The 11376-nt window shown below is 36.5% G+C and overlaps 1 long non-coding RNA gene across 1 annotated transcript in view; it reads right to left on the reverse strand.

The window, feature by feature from the left end:
- Positions 1 to 11376, reverse strand: part of LOC102080661 (uncharacterized) — a 125730-nt gene that overhangs the window by 65850 nt on the left and 48504 nt on the right. The window lies entirely within an intron of this gene.

Raw genomic sequence — 11376 nt, forward strand, 5'->3', positions numbered from 1 at the left:
CCTTACCTGGTCCACAAACATCTCCCACCAGGTAGGGAAAGCACAACAAAGGCTGTACTTCCTCAGGAAACTACGTCAGTATTTGTATGTATATGTATATAGATGTAAGAGTGTATGTGGAAATGTGTGTATGCATGTACGGATGCAAATATGTGTATATATACATATATGTATGTATGTGCGTGTATGTTTGCAGGTGTATGTATAACTTGTACATATCTTTCTTGTGTAAATGTAAATTTGTCATTGTGTAAATACTTACGCTATTGTGTACTTCACACACATGGAGAGATGCCAAACTGCCTTTCACTGTTCTTGTAACAGTGACAATAAAAAAGCTATTCTATTCTAAGAATTACATGCCAAACCATGCTACCTTTGTTAATAAGAGCAAGAAGCATAATTCTGATGGGAAGAATTACGTGCCAAACCATGCTACCTTTGTGAATGTGACCTACAAGCACACTTTAATGGGTAAAAAGTAGTGTCAAACCGTACTGGCTTTATGAATATCAGCTACAAACATACTCTGATGGGCAAAGTTAAGTGGCAAACCGTCATACCTACTTAAATTTGTGCTGGAATTGTGTGGCAGCAGAAATGTGCATAAATTACGTACAGTAGGACATTTTGCCAAAGTAGGGCAGTTTGTCATAAGGCAGCGTAAAATTATCCTACTGGTAGGGTTTGCCAATGTAGGACTGTTTGTCAGGGGACACCGTAAAATTATCCTACGGGTAGGACGTTTTGCCAAAGTAGGATGGTTTGTCAGAACACCGGCATAAAGTATTATGCACGTTGTGCAAGAAGGAATTTTCTTTTCACCGAAGCACTTCCAGCTTAAAATATCACATTGATGCGAAGTATACGTTAGTCGGGGATGCCGCTAGGACTTTGGGTAACGCGTCACTCAGCTTGCGACAAACCACTCACGGCGCATCGGGGACTCAGTAAGTCTACCTCAGAAATATTGACTGACACAATTGCCAAGTGTATTGCAACAAACTGCGGACCTATTAATATCATTGAGAACACGCGCTTCACGAAGCTTTGGTTCCTCGTTTCAAGGACTTGAACCCCAAGAGTGACAGAGAGAGAGAGTGGATAAATGTTTACAGAGTTTTTTTGTTAACATGAATGTTCATGATGTTCTAAAAACATGTTAAGTTCTTATATTTTCCCTTTTTTCTCGAGTCTGTTTGCTCCCGCAAAATGAAATGCGATTAATATAGGATAAAAATGAATGATATTTATTCGTGACTAATCAAATTAAATCTACTGGAACCCTGTGATGAATCTGATTAAGCATTTTAATTGTTTGACAGCACTAATATAAATTATAAATGAATGTATACTTACCTATTAGTGTATATAGTTTTTTTTTTTAAGTTGTATTTCACAGGAGAGAACCTGTGTACGGAAGCGTAGAGCTGCCACCCAGGCAAAAGAAAAGTAGAAGTATATCACGTGAAAAGTTTGTTCTAACAAGATACTTTTCACGTTTGAACAACATAATATCACCTTATTACAATATGCATAATTATCACGTTCGTACAATATAAATATCATGTTCGTACTGTACGAACGTGATAATTATGTATATTGCAATAAGGTGATATTATGTTGTTCAAACGTGAAAAGTATCTTGTTAGAACAATAAACTTTTCACGTTATAACGCGATATACTTCTATTTTTCTTTTGCCTGGGTGGCAGCTCTACTCTTCCGTACCTGTGCTAAAAGACTGAAGAAAACTATTCAAATTTTCTTTGAATTTAAGCATACATTCTTTGTTTATTCTGCATTTACTTCGTTATATTGCATAAATGTCAGTTACAAGCTTAACTATAAAGTTGCAATGTGATTGCAGCCAGGCTATTGATCAAGAAATTGCGATTAATCGTGGTTAATTACAGAAAATTGTGAGATTAATTAGCTAATTTGAGCCTGTAGCTGATTTTTTTTTTATGAAGCTCGGAACAGAATTGTCAAGACCAGGTTATGTGTTCAACAAAGATATGACCAGGTACAAAGACAACTTCCTCAGTGACACTGAAAAATGTTTTAACTTCGCACTACTGCTCATTAACGCATTATTCTAGAATATTTACTGACATAAAAATATTTTTAAAAGAAATTAAATTAAATCAATTAAAATTTCTTCTTCTGACACTTCTTCTGGTCATGTTTAATCTAAAATACTATGGCACATTTTACCAATCAAACCTCTGTCAAGGGGCTTAAACTGGTGCTATTGACAAAATATTCATATTGTGGTCCAAGATGAGTCCCACAATATGGGTGGCTTTATATGTTCACAACATTTTTAAAATCTGTTTATTCCTGACTCCCCCAGTGGCTGTGTCAAGCAGAGTTTCTGTCTGTTGGTTTCCTGTTTCATACTGAGTCTCTTGTCCTGAATGCATTGTGTCCTCTTTCATTTGCCCTGTCTCGTTATGTCTGATTTGTTCGAGCAGCGTGCTCTAGCCTTTTCAATCCTCTCATTATCATGCAAGTGTATTTAAGTCTTCAGTCTTCCCCTGTCTCTCATCGTGTCCTCCACATTAGCTGTGTGTTTAGTGAGTAGGTCATGTTCTCTTGTTTACATCTAGTCATGAGTTCTGTAGCCAACAGTCTTTATTTCTAGTGTATCTTTTGTTTGCTTCTTTTAGTGTTTCTTTGTACTTTGTTTTTAGTTCACCCTGACAAAGATTCCTGTTTAGTTTTCCCTGAAATGCTTTAAAGAAACATTCATTAGCAAATGTTTGCAGATTTATCTTGTTTACACACCTTTCTACTCTTCCAATCATTCAATGATGGTAAAATTGCACCAGAAAAGATCATAATCTTTTACTTTAATATATTTCAAGAGCTCATCAAAGCAGGAAATTTTAACATCCTTCTGCTTAACAGTGAGTCACGTTTTCTTACATCCTTTAATAACTTTCCAAAATTTTTCTACAATTGAAACATTTTTACAGCCCTCAGTCATCATCAGAAAAAAAAATTGTAATTGAGATCTACAGAATGAAATCCAGAAACAAAAATCCAACTTCTGCCAACATCATGACTGACATACAATCAATTACTAATCACAAAGTTGATTGTATGTCAGTCTTTACAGCTGAATGTTCTCACAGTAAAGGCTGAAAACAGAACTAATGTCAGTTGTGTTTATACTATGGTACAAAGTCACTGACAGTTATTGTTTTATAGAAAGAATGCAGTACCATAAGTGAGTTCTGTTATGCTGTTATTGACGCTTGAAGCACATTGTAGCACCAGCAAGTTTGATAAAGAGTTCCCCCTACCAGCTTGGGGCTGAACAGCAAGCTCGATCTCTCTGTGGTGCTTGATTGTTAAGATTCCTCTGCATGCCACAATATATTTAATGGTTCATTTCAAAGTCTATCAGAATTAATCTTTTTTTGAAAGATATCATCACACACTAACATTTTTATGATTTTATATTTATGAGAACTATTTACTTTTTTTTTCTGTAAAAAAACGACTGACTGTACCTGTAAACATTTGCGCTCACCTGATGTACTGGTGATGCAATATTAACTTTCGCCAGTAGATGGCAGCAGCGGATTCGATAAATGAGTCAGTAGCACATTATTCGCAGCAGAAGCAGTGTTGCCAACTTAGCGACTTTGTCGCTATATTTAGCGAGTTTTCAGACCCCCTAGCGACTTTTTTTCTAAAAGAAGTCGCTAAAAAAAGACGTGAAAGCGCGTATCGCTTTTACTCTCAACAAGCAGCGGGTGCTTTATCGCAGTCAGTTCTTTTACTCTTATGCTGTTTTGTGGATCACAAGGTTTAAAACTACTTATAAACACACACACACAAACTCCACCAGAGTGCTTATTTCGGGTCACTTTTGCCGGTCCAAGCCCGGGTAAAGGAGCAGGGCTGGAATTGTGACATTAAAAAAAACAATAATTACTAAAAGAAATTTAATTTATAGTTCTAAATAAACTCTAAATGCATTTAGGACGTTTTTTACTCACTTTATGTCTCTTCCACGATGTTATTTCTCTCTCCAGCAACATTGGTTACAATTATATTAGCATGACCAATTATGCAAATTAGGTGATGACGTCATTTAGCGACTTCTAGCGACTTTTAGGACAACCAATAGCGATTTTCCTTACTGAGGAGTTGGCAACACTGAGCAGAAGCAAGAAACCACAGTTGGATGGGAGAGACAGTCAGGTGTACATGTAAAAGGTAAGCTTTTGAGTTTCTTTTTATAAAGTCTGGAAACATGGGGATCCCAAGTTTCACACTTTCTTGATACAGCTGATCACAGACTTCAGCTGGGCCAACTATGCAACCTCACTTTTTGCATATGCACCCATGTTGTCATACATGTAGAATTTGATATGGAGTTATACGTCCCCCTTAAAAAAAAAATAATTTAGATTACATACATAAAAACATACATAATAAATACTTAGTATTTCTTAATTTTTTTTTTTTTTTTTAGGAACATTGTTGTTCATTTTGATTTGGCCATCTTTAAGGTGTGTTTCTCTATAATGGTATTTCCATTACACTGTGTGCAGACTGAGTCTCCAGCCGTTTCAGGAGGTCCAGTCCTGGTGGATATGTTGTGGGAGACTCAAATTTATCAGCATAAGGAAAAAGGAGAATGAATGTCAGAAATCAACATCTGTCTAACAGGAATGACTGACTTGTGTGAGTGTGTCAGCAGACAAACTACATTCAATTTTAACACCATCTCGTCTTCATTTATCTCTTTTCCCTCAAAGATGAGCCCTCAAGTGAAGAATTGATGTATTGCAGGAGGTTTTTCCACTTAATACTGATTTTACCTTTGAATTTTTTGTTTTATACTGCTTATTAACATTCTCTGGTTTTATTACTATTTTCTTTTTTGTTCACTTTTATAAAGGATCCCATGTTAAACATCTGCTATGACCACATTTAATTAAATTTTCATTGCAAAAAAAACTAAATAGATAAAAGAAGTTCAACCTGCAGACATGATAACTTGATGTTTTAATTTCTGAAAGAAGCCGACTTAATGTTTTTACATTTAAAAGCACAAATCAGCCAAAAGATACTAAAATTGTGTTTTAGTATCATCTTTTTAGTAACTTTATAAAAGGACACACATCCTTTTATAAAGTTGTGTTATTTTTTGTCTTGTGTTATGTTTCACAGGACATTTTTAGCACATGCAGTTCATTATCAGATATGTTTGAATGGAAAAGCTCAGGCATTTCTATATTTCTATTATTCCTTTCTGTATTTTATGATTCAGTACAGAGAGTACAAACACTGACAGATGTAGCAGCTTTGGTGTCTCTGCTATGAATAATGTCTCTACTGAACTTATTTTAGACACAAAAACCTTAAGGGGAAATGGTCCCTTTAAATCACCATGGTAACAAACTTTTCTTTAGTGAGCAGGCAGTGGCTCGATGGTGGAGTAGAGATCAGCTGTGTGGTTGTCACTGAAGTGCAGTCTGCTGTAGTGATGATCATCCTGCTCTGCTGACTGAGCTGAGATGTTTTCATATGTGAGGTCATAGATCATCTGAGGAGACGAGACAGTTATTATAAATTCATATTAAACTGCATTAAACATTTCATTGTTCTATCAGAACATCATAAAATATCTGTTTGTAGGTCTGAGCTGATAACTTTGTTTATTGGCTCATTAAAAACATTTTTAAAGAACCTATTTAAATAACAGGTTTTCATGTCCTTGAATTCAGAGAACTGATGTTTACCATCAGTTATATCATGACTGTTTAATATTCAGTCAATTACAAAGCCAACATATGAGACTGATATGAATCTATTGTGTTGTAAGAATTGTTGATGTAAAGTTTCTATCAAATGTGATACCATGATGAACAGGTTAGTCTAATCATCAGGGGGGAATCATGTAGCTCAATAGAAACATGATCCAGGTCCTGTACTATGAATAAAATTCAGCATAACCTGGGTATCTTTGTGTTATCTGGATTCACCCTAACATTGGCAATCGGGTGACATGAAAGGGCCTTTCACAGATCATATGACTTTTCTTCCACATAAAACAATCCCCATTAGTGTCGCCTGCTCCAGAGAAGTTATGAAATGGTGATTAAAAACCTATAAAGAACGTAACAAATATACCAGTAAAATGCAACAGTTGTTTGGTGAGATTTAGAGATTAGTGCTTCAGTGAATTGTTAATCTGGTGATTTAGCACACAGAGAGGTGAAATACACAATTTATTTCCAGTAAATTATTTAATGACTAAGTGCGCTCTCAGTGCTGCTGTATATTTTTAAGGTGATGTTGCACATTAGAGCTCTGAAACTTTAAACTGGATCCATATAAACACTGAAGCTTTCTAATAAAGGAGACCTGGAAATCACTTCAGTTTTTTGACAGTTAAAATAAATTAATAAATTTAATTTGGTTGGTTGAACAGGTGTTCTTGATGTGTGTTCTCTGTTCTAGTAGGTGCAGTTCCAACAGTCTAACAGAGACTTATCAGCAAAGTAGAATCAAGCACAAAACATTTTATACTTTTTCTGCATTGTAAAATTAATAAATTGTCACAACAATATAACACACAGTTTGCACTGCAGCGCACATAAAATATATACCCCAGTAGAGTGTCTATATTGTACTTAAAACATGCTGTAAATAAAAGAAAGAAACGTGGTGCTTTGGCACTTCAGAACATAACCTGCTCACAACAGTTTTATTCTGTCAGCTGCAAACTTGGTGACATTTAAGGGTTTTTTTAAGTTTTGGTGTAAGTGTCTTGTCTTAGAGTGATATGTTAATGCTTAAAGAACAATCAAATAGTTGTAAAAGTGTTTGCACAGGAAAAAAAAATCAAAGGATAAAGTTGCATTTAAGAATCTTTATTACTGATGCTCATCAGTAATAAAGATTCTTAAATGAACTATGAACATAACCAGCTTGGGAGCAGGTTTTGTTCTCGATTACACATCAGCAGATATGAAATCATCATCTTCTAACCAAACATTTCTCAAGAAAATAGCATCACCTTTCCTGGACCTTTCTAGTTTTTCAAGAGCCTCTAAAGTCTTTGCATTTTCCTGACAAGTATCAGTAAGAATACAGATTTTTTACTGGACTCCTTACTTTTTGACTTTTCAATGTTGGCTGCAAACAAATTTAAGACACTTGCATTGTTCTGTAATCATTAATATGTGATTTTAAAACAGAGCACCTATTTCTACTTGTAGACCTTATTTTAAATTCACACATAGACAAAGTACTATTATTGAATTGTGTTTATAAAATAATTATTTTCTTGTTTTTATATTTTGTGGATAATTTCTTTACTTTTATTTTGATAAACCTGATCATTTTTACCTCTACTTTTTTTTTACCAGCTCTTCATTGTCTTCAAATTTCTGATCGCACTGCTAAAAATACTGACACATTAATTCAATACCTTTAATACTAAAATACAGTACAGTGCAATCCCCCCCCTCTCTCTCTCAGATCATTCAGATAAAGAGAAATAGGAAGATCTAGAGTTGTTCTTGTTTGAATCCTGTTTTGTACCTGCTGTTTGTTATCTGAAGTTTCCCTTCTTGGAGGCTGACTGGAAGTCCTCTTTTTTCTGATTCATGAAAATATATGAATAAGTCAAGAAACATGGCATTAAAAATAACAGGATCAATCTGAAAGAAAACATATGCTCACCTGATCCACCAGCAGACAGAGAGAAGTATTAAAAGGAGCAGAGCTGCAGAAACTCCTGCAGCTGCTGGTGTCCATGTTCCTGTGATACTTTGGACAGTGAGAGTCTTTGGAGCAGAGCTGATATCTTTGTTGGTTTTCACAGCACAGGAGTAGCTTCCTGCATCCTCCCTGCTGACTGGGTCTAGGATCAGATGTTTGGTTTGGTTCTGTGTCACGTTCAGAGGTCGACTGTTCAAGTACCAAATGTAGTTTGTGTTGTCAGTCAGAGGACAGCTGGTACTGCAGGTCAGTGTGACTCTCTGACCCTCTGTCACCACTGCAGAAGGACTCATCTTCACTCTCAGCTCTGAAAGACGAACATTGATAAAGCAAAAACCTCTTGGGCTTACACAGTGAGTTTGTTCTCAAGCCTCATTTAAAACTCAAAATTAGAGCAATTGACTATACTTTTTACTCTTCAATATTTATATGATTTGTAATGTTTTACTATAATTATGGTTTTGGGATTAACATAAAGAAGGTATTAAATCCATTGTTATAAACCAGAAAACAGTCTAATGGAATAATTTAAATGTTCAGAAAAAAATACAAATGATTAATATGATTCACGGCGCTCCAGTTTGAAATACCCAACAATCTGCACAAAAAGAAAAAAAAAAAAACCTCTGACAGTTTTCTAAAAATTTATTTTCAGTCAATTTATTTATAAGCACATTTAAAAACAACACAGGTTGACCAAAGTGCTGTTCTTAGTAAAAAAGTAAAAAGTAGATCAAACACACACAAAGAACAAAACAAAACTCAGTTACAATTAAAAGCTAGAGTAAAAATGTGTTTTCAAACGGGTTTTAAAAATGTCAAGTGTTGGAGAGATCCTAATTTCAAGAGGCAGACTGTTCCAAAGTTTGGGTGCAGCAATCGCAAAGGCCCGATCTCCTCTGTTTTTTAGCCTGATAGGTAAGCTGATAAGATGCTTCTAGTTGTCCCTAGAAGCAACTTATCAGCTGATCTGAGAGTTCTATTAGGAGTATTTTTAGTTAACAGATCAGAGAGGTATGACAGAGCTAATCCATTTAGAGATTTAAAAACAAGCAATAAAATCTTAAAATCAATTCTACAACGTACTGGAAGCCAGTGTAAATGAGCCAAGACTGGGGAAATATGGTCACGTTTACGAGTGCCTGTCAAGAGTCGGGCTGCAGCATTCTGAACTAGCTGAAGACGAGAGAGCAGAGCCTGGCTGATACCAAAATAAAGACTGTTACAGTAGTCAAGCCTGGATGAAATAAATGCATGTATCATTTTCTCGAAGTCAGCAAATGACAAAGTGTTCTTAGTTTTTGCAAGTGCCCTGAGTTGGAAGAAGCTGGCTTTTACAACAGAATTTATTTGTTTTTCACATGAAAAGCTGCTGTCAAAGAACACTTCCAAGTTCTTTGCAAAGGGATTTCTGGACTTTTCCAGAGGACCAAGGTCAACCTTAACAGAGGAGCGAGGGTCAGAAGGTCCAAATAGTACAATCTCAGTTTTTTGGTCGTTTACATTCAAAAAATGTAATGCAAACCACGATTTAATGTCATCAACGCAGTCTAGCAACACTTTTAGAGAGTCCATAGAATTCTTTTTAAGAGGAAAGTAAATTTGAGAATCATTGGCATAACAATGAAATGAGATTCCACGTTTCCTGAAAATAGAGCCTAATGGGAGCATGTAAAGGGAAAAGAGTACTGATAGATCCTTGAGGGACCCCACATGTAAGGGGAGTGGATGTGGATGAAGAGCTACCGAACCTGACAGAAAAACTTCTACCAGTTAAATAGGATCTGAACCATTCAAGTGCAGTTCCTTTAATACCCACACAGCTCTCCAGTCTTGATACGAGAATCCCATGATCTACTGTATCAAATGCTGCACTTAGATCTAAAAGCACTAAAATGGCAGAGTTACCAGAGTCAGCAATTAATAAAAGATCATTAAAAGCACAGTTTCAGTGCTATGTAGCGCTTTGAAACCAGACTGAAATGTTTCTGAGATGTCATTAATTTCCAGAAACGCCTGGAGCTGAAGGAAGACAATTTTTTTTCCAGGATTTTGGACAGGAAGGGGAGTTTAGAAATTGGCCTAAAATTTGACAGAACTGATGCATCGAGATTAGTTTTTTTAAGAACTGGGTGCACTGCAGCATGTTTAAGATCGACTGGGAAGGTTCCGCTTAGAAGAAAGGTGTTAATAATGGTTAAAATGTTAGGTCCAATAGTGTCAAAGACTTCTTTAAAAAGGCGAGAGGGGATAATGTCGAGGTGGCACATAGAGGGCTTAAGATGGGAGACTACTTCGCCCAGAGTGCTCAGTGAAACAGGCTTAAAGTGATCAAGCACAACTGAAGAATACAGGGGAACAGAGGGATCATAAGCTGGAGGAGAGATGTGAGATCTGATAGTAGATCTGGAATTCCTGGAAAGTGTGTGGTGGGTGGAGGGTTGATAACAGAAATAATGGTGTTGAATAAGACACGAGGCCTGTAGCTGTGACTAGAGATGATATCTCATAAATACTTAGTTTTTGCTTTTCGAACAGCATCCTGATAAAGAAATAAGGCTTCCCTTAACATATCAAAGGAAATCTGGAGTTTGTCTTTTTTCCATTTTCTTTCCACTTTTCTGCACGTCCTTCTGAGGGCCTGAGTGACATCATTTAACCAGGGATCAGTTTTAGGTCTAGTGCACTTGGGTTTTTTTTAAAAGGAGCAACAATATCAAGAACATTTGAACAAGTGGCATTGAACAAAGTGAGCAAATGATCAGCATTTAGCTTAAGGGAGACATTGTCCAAGGATGAGGCACCAATATTGTGATAAACAGCAGAGAAATGCCCAGCAGTAGCAGGAGTGATGATGCGGAATTCACGCACAGGTAAAAGAGATTTAACTGGAGGACATGGCACCAAAATTTGGATTATAACAGGCATGTGATCAGAAAAGTTGAGCTTGCAAATTTCAATGTCACATAGCTGCAGACCACAAAATAAAACTAGATCCAAAGTATGTCCATGCTCATGGTTAGGACAAGATTAAAAGAGTCAATAAGATTCAGGAAGTCTTTCGCAAGAGGTTTTTGGTAGCAGCAAACATGAATATTAAAATCTCCCAGGATTAAAACGCTGTCAAATCTTGGTAAGATCCCTGATAAAAAGACAGAAGAGTCTTGAATAAAATCCTTGTTAAACTTCGGAGGACGATAAACAAGTGCACACAGCACAGGCGAATGCAGATCCAACAAAAATAATTGTAGTTCAAAACTGCCATAAATATGAGCGGTGAGCTGTCGGCATTTAAAAAACTTTTAAAAAACAGTTGCAAGACCTCTGCCGTGACCAGTTTCCCACAGGGAGTTGAAAAACTCGCAGTTAGGGGGGATGAGTTCAGAAAAAGGGCTTACCTCACCAGGGTTAAGCCAAGTTTCAGTCAAAAATCAGAAATCCAAGTCCTGGGAGGTGAAGAAATCACGGAGGATGAAAGTCTTGTTAGCTAACGATCTGGTGTTCGCCAGAGCCTAGCTAATCGACATCAAACCAGAGACCGGCTGGGATGCATGATCCAGTGGGGCGGAGTTTCCTGGGGACAACACCACCTCTACGGAGGTGAGATGCACGATGCTGTGGAAGT

This window comes from Oreochromis niloticus, linkage group LG6 (assembly GCF_001858045.2).
Source record: "Oreochromis niloticus isolate F11D_XX linkage group LG6, O_niloticus_UMD_NMBU, whole genome shotgun sequence".
NCBI classification, from domain to species: Eukaryota; Metazoa; Chordata; class Actinopteri; order Cichliformes; family Cichlidae; genus Oreochromis; species Oreochromis niloticus.